Raw genomic sequence first — 8,406 nt, 5'->3', positions numbered from 1 at the left:
AGGAGGGAAGTTTGATATGCAGTGTTCCCCGCTGGCTTGAGGAGTTTCTGTCTCTTTACAAAAACAGTTAAAGCTCCAAACAGGAAATTAAACTTTTTCTGAAGAAGTTCTGAAACATTTAATCAAATGTCACAAACTCATTCACTTTCTCTTTAACGACACATTTGACTTGAACTTCGGCTGCTGCTCTTATTCCGTAAGAGGTATTGGTCTAGTATTGGACTGATATTGGTCTAGTATTGGACTGATATTGGTCTAATATTGGACTGATATTGAACTAATATTGGACTGATATTGGACTGATGTTGGTCTAATATTGGACTGATATTGCTCTATATTGGACTGATATTCGTCAAAAATTGGACTGATATTGAACTAATATTGGACTGATATTGGTCAAATATTGGACTGATTTTGGTGTAATATTGGACTGATATTGGACTGATATTGGTCTAATATTGGACTGATATTGGTCTTATATTGGACTGATATTGGACTGATATTGGTCTAATGTTGGACTGATATTGGATTGATATTGGTCTAATATTGGACTGATATTGGTCTAATATTGGACTGATATTGGTCTAATATTGGACTGATATTCGTCAAATATTGGACTGATATTGGTCTAATATTTGACTGATATTGGTCAAATATTGGACTGATTTTGGTCTAATATTGGACTGATATTGGACTGATATTGGTCTAATATTGGACTGATATTGGTCTTATATTGGACTGATATTGGCCTGATATTGGTCTAATATTGGACTGATATTGGATTGATATTGGTCTAATATTGGACTGATATTGGTCTAATATTGGACTGATATTGGTCTAATATTGGACTGATATTCGTCAAATATTGGACTGATATTGGTCTAATATTTGACTGATATTGGTCAAATATTGGACTGATTTTGGTCTAATATTGGACTGATATTGGACTGATATTGGTCTAATATTGGACTGATATTGGTCTTATATTGGACTGATATTGGACTGATATTGGTCTAATATTGGACTGATATTGGATTGATATTGGTCTAATATTGGACTGATATTGGTCTAATATTGGACTGATATTGGTCCAATATTGGACTGATATTGGACTGATATTCGTCAAATATTGGACTGATATTGGTCTAATATTTGACTGATATTGGACTGATATTGGTCTAATATTGGACTGATATTGGACTGATATTGGATTGATATTGGTCTAATATTGGACTGATATTGGACTGATATTCGTCAAATATTGGACTGATATTGGTCTAATATTTGACTGATATTGGACTGATATTGGATTGATATTGGTCTAATATTGGACTGATATTCGTCAAATACTGGACTTGACCCTGTGCAGCTGCTCAGTAAAACGTGATCTTAAAGGAGTAAAAGTGGAACTTTGTTGTCGATGTGAACCTCCTGCAGCTCACGGTGCAAAGGTCAAAGGTCACCAGTCGCCCACTGACCTCCGCACGTCTCTCGTGTTCTCTTCTTCTGTGTCCTTTAACCGGGACCAAACAGTCCAGTTCACCCTGAAACACGTCATTACTACCAATAAGAAACACACAGGAGAGTGTTTGTAGTTCCATGTGTGTGTGTGTGTGTGTGTGTGTGTGATGCCATAATGTAACAGTGAATGTCTACAAGCTGCTGCTGACCACGAAGAAGAAGAAACTCAAAGATGAATATATTTCTGTATATTCCTTTTTTTTTATTGTTGATTTGACTTTGGGTGCATTGAACACAGTCGGCTCTCTGTGACGAGAGAAACCTGCTCATGAACCACAGATCACCTCAGACACAGAATACCTCAGAGACTTTTCTACGTGTTCCACTTCTGTTTCTATATTTTATTAGTTGCTTTGACGACTTGTAGTCACATAATATTTTATTGTGAGCTCTTGTGTTCTTTGATTAGAGAGGTTAATCTTTTTTTACGTGAACCTGATGGAGAACGACTCAAAGCTCCACATTGTAAATAGTTAATAAAGTGTTTGTTTGTTTGTTTTTAGACTAAACTGAACTGCCGATATCATAAAAGCACCTGGACTGAGCCGACTCTTTCTCACTCTCCTCTGTCCTTCCTCTTCTCTTCCTCTGCCGAGGCCTTCACACGGAGCTCGTCACCTCGTGGTAACGCCGCGGGGAGTCATGTACGCGGCATTCTGCTCGCCGTCCAAGCGGTTAAAGGGCGGGTTTCCTGTTTCTGACGTTAAGTTGTACCAAATACTCGACCCAAAGCTGTCAGAGTTCTGCTTCTGATTGTAGAATACGAAGTTTAGTGTCATCAAACTGCAAAAAACGTGTTCCCTGAAAGGTCCAGTTCATCACTTTGATAATGACATTAAATATTCTTTTAACCCTCAGAATGCCACAAATGTTTTCTTTACAAAAATAGCCAACGTTTATTAAAGAAAGAGACGTTTTTTCTGGCATTCTTGAACGCAACATCAGTTATAAAAAGTGTTAAATGCTGATATTAGTGTCAGAATCTCTTCATTCTACCTACATGTGTCAGTGTTGGTGCTTTAGCTCTGTGTCAGTTATATTCTGGAGTTCCTCAGGGTTCAATTCTGGGACCACTTTTCACAAATTCTGAACGCGAAAAAGCACCAAAAAACCTCCATTTAGCATAGAAAGAAACTAAAAACGTGATAAAAAGTGAATGTTACTTGTGTTAAATGTTGATATTAGTGTCAGAATCTCTTTATTCTCCATGTGTCATTTAAAATAAACCAGATCCTGTTTACACAGAGCAGAGAGGAGAGGACAGGAGAGGCTGTTTACACAGAGCAGAGAGGAGAGGACAGGAGAGGCTGTTTACACAGAGCTGAGAGGAGAGGACAGGAGAGGCTGTTTACACAGAGCTGAGAGGAGAGGACAGGAGAGGCTGTTTACACAGAGCAGAGAGGAGAGGACAGGAGAGGCTGTTTACACAGAGCAGAGGGGAGAGGACAGGAGAGGCTGTTTACACAGAGCTGAGAGGAGAGGACAGGAGAGGCTGTTTACACAGAGCAGAGAGGAGAGGACAGGAGAGGCTGTTTACACAGAGCTGAGAGGAGAGGACAGGAGAGGCTGTTTACACAGAGCAGAGGGGAGAGGACAGGAGAGGCTGTTTACACAGAGCTGAGGGGAGAGGACAGGAGAAGCTGGAAACATGTCCTGACCCTCGGGTCCATCGTTCTGAGGTGTTTTAGTAGTTTTGTGGAATTAAACTTTGTATTTCGTGACACTAAACTTTCTTTTCTACTGACAGTGTTTAATACAACTTAACGTCTAAAATCCAGAACTGTCCCTTTAAGGTTTCTGTATCTTTATGAACACAAACAAACGTAGGAGGCAAAAATCTCCCAAACGCTCCATGTGTTTTCTTAAATGTAGACAAAATCATAAAAAAATAATGACATAAATAACAATTCTAGCAGTTAAAGAGAGAGATGCTGACTGCTGTGGATGGATTCATCAGGTTATATTTATCATATTTTCTCCTCTTTACTTGCTGTCGGACTCTTTCTGACCAACCAGACTCCATCGACTAAAACATTTTACCTCCCAGAACATGAGAGTTGTTGGTCGACGCCAATCATCAGAACGTCTGTTTGTGTTGTTGGATGGAGCAGACCTTCATGTCTGTAACCACGAGCCCGTTTGAAGTCCTCGCTCTGTCTCCTGGCGAGGGATGTCCCGCTCCGACCTCACAGACGATCAGCGCCGTGTCTACCTGATCGTCTTCGTTCCCGTCAGTTTGTGGCTGAGGAATGGGAAAATGATCCTGGGTAGAGCTAACGGCTTCATTGTTCCTGCAGCCGTAGAAATCCTCAGAATATATAAAGAATCGGATCGAGATCAGGGGCCGAAGAACCTGACGGGACATCCCTGTTCTCTCCTCTTTCTCTCCTCTCTCTTCGTCTTCCAGTTCCACCCAGTCATCCTCTTCTCCTGGTTTATTGTTCCGAGCTTCCTTCTTCTCTTCCCTCTGTCCTTCCTGTGAATGTAAAAGTTTTCCTAAATATCACACCAGAGTATATTTGTGCCGAAATACATTTAGAATATCCAACTTCAACAAAAGATGATGATCAAATAATCCAAACCTTTAATTCTGGACAAGAACTCGCAATAATTTAAATTTTCTGTTATAATATCCTGAATGTATTTTCGTTCCTGTGTCTTGATCTTCTCAGACGACCTGCTGCTGTTTCTAACAGCTCAGCTGACAGACTGACTCAGATCCAGGTGTTTCCAGGTGTTTCCAGGTGTTTTCAGGAACATATTACCTCATTAAAGCCACACGAGCAGAAGCGTCAGAAGGCTCGGGCAACACGACCGTTCAGGTTTCGGGGTTTTTTCTTTTGTACATTCATCAATTAGAAACCGACGACAGCAGAAACGTTTCATATTCGTTCGGAGATCAGGAGGGCTGTTAGCATCGTTAGCATCGTTAGCTCTGTGTTCCTCCATCTGACACCTTACAGCTCAACGAATATCCATAAATGTCTGTCAGGGACGTTACAGAGAACTGTACGAGTCTTTAACGTGTCGCAGCAGCGGGACGCCGAGGTGTCAGCGTGCTAACGATGCTAAAGTGTTCGTGCTAACCGACCCAAAGTGCCGACGCAGCAGATTTCTCCCTCTCATCATGTGACGTTCAAACTGAAGCAGAGAACAAAAACAGAACGTTGATGTCCTGAAACACGTCGATGACTTCACGGTGAGACGTTCTCCGCCGCTGAAGGTCGACGCATCGCGGCGCCACCTCCGGGCTTCCACTTCATAACGGAAACGCCGCCGCCAACGAGTCCTCCCGCTCAGCGCCGTGTGTAGATCCTGAAACCCATTTATGAAATCTGAATCTATGACAGAAGATCTTCAAAAACAACATCTAGAGTCCTTGAATCGAAGCCTTGAGCTGGATTTTGAATGATTAAAGTTACAGTCAAAGTCCTGGACGAACCAGTGAACCGCTCTCTGTTTGTTTTAAACTGTAACTTATTTATTCTCATCAGAACTTTCAGGAAAATCACAGTTAATTGTCATGCCTCAACCGAATATTTCAGAAAATCTCAAGAAAAACTAGCACTCAGTTTGTAATTTACACCAAATCTCTTGTTACAATCTGTTCTGCCGTCGAAAAAAAGTCCAAGAATCACTTTATTGAGAACACCTGGGGTTCACGTCCCTTGTGAAAACAAAAGTAAACAATTTTTAACTTTGTTTACATTGTTTGTGCTCAAACTAACTTAACTTGCCGCAGTCACGTGACCCTCGTGTTAGAGCCAGGCTCTTAAAGCCTCCCTCACTCCGCCCCGGTTCTTTAGTTCTAGACTTGGTTTTTACAGAAGACTCAACACAACTGAATACTGTTTACCATTTATTAAAATAATAATAGCTGGATGCAACGAGCAGTGCTGGACTCTGCTGTGTCCACGCCGGGATCACCAGTCAGAACCAACAAGTTCCTCAACTCACAGTTTTCTTCTGGGTGTGATGTGTGACCTTAAACTAAAACGTTTGTTATTAATATTATTATTATTCAGCTCATTTACGTGGCTGATTGATTCATCACTACAAAAATATGTTGCCATGTTTAGGAAGAGATCACAGTTTGACTTGATGTGACGTCACTTTCCATCTGTCCACCGAACTCCTCTCTACACGGACTTTGTTGTTCTTTACACCAGACACTTACCACCTTCTAACGCTCCCTGTGCAGATCAAGTTTCTACTCGATGAAATCGGCGTTCGGAGCGATCAGCAGGCCTGGAACCTGCGTCAGACCCTACAGGTGTACCTAATAAAGTGACCACGCATTAAATTAAAACCTTTTTGCGGCTCCTTAAATGTATATAAGTTTTAGAAACCTGTAAAACAAACAGAGAGGAAACGGAAAAGAAGACAACTAATAAAGTCTTTCAGTGCCGTCGGAAACATTTAAGGTAAAACGAGGAGAGGACGCGTGGTGACGAGCGGGAGGACGCGGCGAGCGGCGGTTTCCGGGTCTCGGCTTCTTTTTCACAGCATTTCAAACTAAAAGTCACCGTCTCACCGTGTGGTGCAGGCGAAGCTTCCAGTCAAAGTGCCTGAGAGGAAAATTCTTCTGAACGTCTCAAAGTCTCTGTTGTTTTAGTCTTCGGGCCTCAAATCAGCAGAAACCTGAGAGAAGTCTGCCACAAGTCCAGTACTGGGAAACCTTCCTCCTCCTCTTCCTCTTTCTCTCTCTCCTCCTCCTCTTCTTCTCCTCCTCCTTCCTGCTCCTCCTCCTCCATCCTTTCAGAGCCTCCTGCCTCTTTTACTCTCTTCTTTTTACTCTGATTATTGTCCCAAACAAAGATTGGGGGTTTAGAGGTTTGGGGGTTTTGGGGGTTGGGGGTTTAGGGGTTTGGGGTTTGGGGTTTGGGGGGTTTGGGGGGTTTGGGGGTTTCCCAGGAGTCAGGTGAGCCTCCTCCCTTCTCGTCCTGAACAAACAGGTGTGTAAAGATGGCCGCCTTCTGTTTTCATATCGACAGCTCAGCAGGAGAACTAAATACTAAAACTAAAACCAAATACATTTACTCAACTACTATATTTAATTCTGTGGTACTTGTACTTCACTCGAGTATTTCCATGTAATGTCACTTCATACTTCTACTCCTCCACATTAATCTGACAGATTTAGTTCCTGTTCAGGTGGAGATTTAACATAAAAACATGTTTTTTTCATTAAACTTCCCAACAATAAGAAGTTACGATGAGCTCGACCCTGAGAAAATTAAAATATGTTTACAACAATGCATCAATAATAATAATAATCCAACACATAAAACATTCTTCATAACAAGCATTTTGATACTTTTGGTACTTTTCCTTCAGTAACTTAGTGGAGTAATCTGATTACTTCTTCCACCTGTTTGTTTTTAATGGTTGTTGTTGCATTAAAGCAGTAAAAGTTGCTTTTCTCACCACATTTGCAGGATTATACACTGACTTTATTGGCCACATGCTATTTTCATGTAAATCTTGAAAGACATGCTATAGAATGACTATTTTCAAGTTACATCTAAATTTTTTGGGATGGCGTTACCAAGTCCTTTACTTTGAAATGACATCACATGACCAGGATTTCCTGTTTCCATGTCACGGAGAACTTAATGTAAACTTGATTGGAAACAATGATGATGAAATATACTGAATGAGAATTAATAAGTCAAAATAAATGGGCAAATTAGATTTTTGGGGACTCCTCCTCCTCCTATATATAATATATCAAATCTTACATTTTTAGGCATTTTAAAATTTGACCATTTTTGACAAAAATCGACAAACTATACTATGACTTTGTTTTCTCCAAATTTTTTGAAAATCCCATATTATGGTGTTTTTCTGTCATTTCAGGGTATATTATGTGATAATACGTATCAAAAGACTATAATTGGGCCATTTTTAGCATTTAGAGACATTTTTAAAAATTACCATTTTTGACAAAAATCGACAAACTATACTATGACTTTGTTTTCTCCAAATTTTGACCATCCTATAATATGGCGTTTTTCTGTAATTCCAGGATAAATTATGCTCTAATATGTATCAACAGACTATTACAAGGTCAATTTTAACATATTGAGACATTTAAAAAAAATTACAATTTTTGACAAAAATCAACATAACTATACTATGACTTTTATCATGAAAATTGGACAATTTTTCGTTTTGTTTTCTCCATTTTTTTCAAATGACCAGGATTTCCTGTTTCCATGTCACTGAGAATTTAATGTAAATTTGATTGGAAACAATGTTGAGAAAATTTATTTTTAACAATATTTCACACATTAAAGCATTTTTATTGATATTTACGTACAACCCTGATTCTAAAAAAGTTTGTAAAAAAAAAAAAAATCCCACTTCAGGGTGTATAAACTGTTTAAAGACATTAGATATTGTCTCTGTGCTCTGTTCAGTCCAATGAAGTTTTTATTTTTTTTTATATTGTTTTTAACTTTTTGGAGTCTATTAATGCAACAGAGGATTAAGAAAATATTTTGATGAATTATTTTATGGAGAAGAAACTTCCACAAATAACAAAATAAAAGAATCAAAGATTATTAAAAACACTTCCGTTTGTAAAACACTGTTCAGCTCGATCGAACCGAGAGGCGGCCATCTTTACAAGACCCAACCTTCTGATGATGATGATGATGATGAAGATGACGCGGTGGTGTGAAATGTAAATCTTGTACCTTCTGTTTCACTGTTGTAGCTCAGAGACGAACTTGAACTACTGATTTAACAAAAAAAAAAAGAAAATAATCTGTTTGACTGTCTACAAGCTGTAAACTGGTTCCATTACTGTAAAAAGAAACAAAAACAACCTGAAGGTTTGTGGGAAAAGCTGTTTTTTTATTAAATTCAGTCTTTTAAAAT

At 39.3% G+C, this 8,406-nt stretch overlaps 1 protein-coding gene across 1 annotated transcript in view; it reads left to right on the top strand.

Annotated features, from left to right (window-relative positions):
- Positions 1-517, top strand: part of LOC131961999 (activin receptor type-2B-like) — a 30,487-nt gene extending 29,970 nt beyond the window's left edge. The window contains exon 11 of the mRNA XM_059326943.1: positions 1-517. This exon is cut by the window's left edge and continues 1,792 nt beyond it. The gene's annotated coding sequence lies outside the window, so the exon portion shown is untranslated.
- Positions 518-8,406: the final 7,889 nt, after the last annotated feature.

This window comes from Centropristis striata, chromosome 23 (genome assembly GCF_030273125.1).
Source record: "Centropristis striata isolate RG_2023a ecotype Rhode Island chromosome 23, C.striata_1.0, whole genome shotgun sequence".
Taxonomy (NCBI): domain Eukaryota; kingdom Metazoa; phylum Chordata; class Actinopteri; order Perciformes; family Serranidae; genus Centropristis; species Centropristis striata.
The sequence above is the reverse complement of the archived record's forward strand: the minus strand, read 5'-3'. Positions and strand labels throughout refer to the sequence as shown.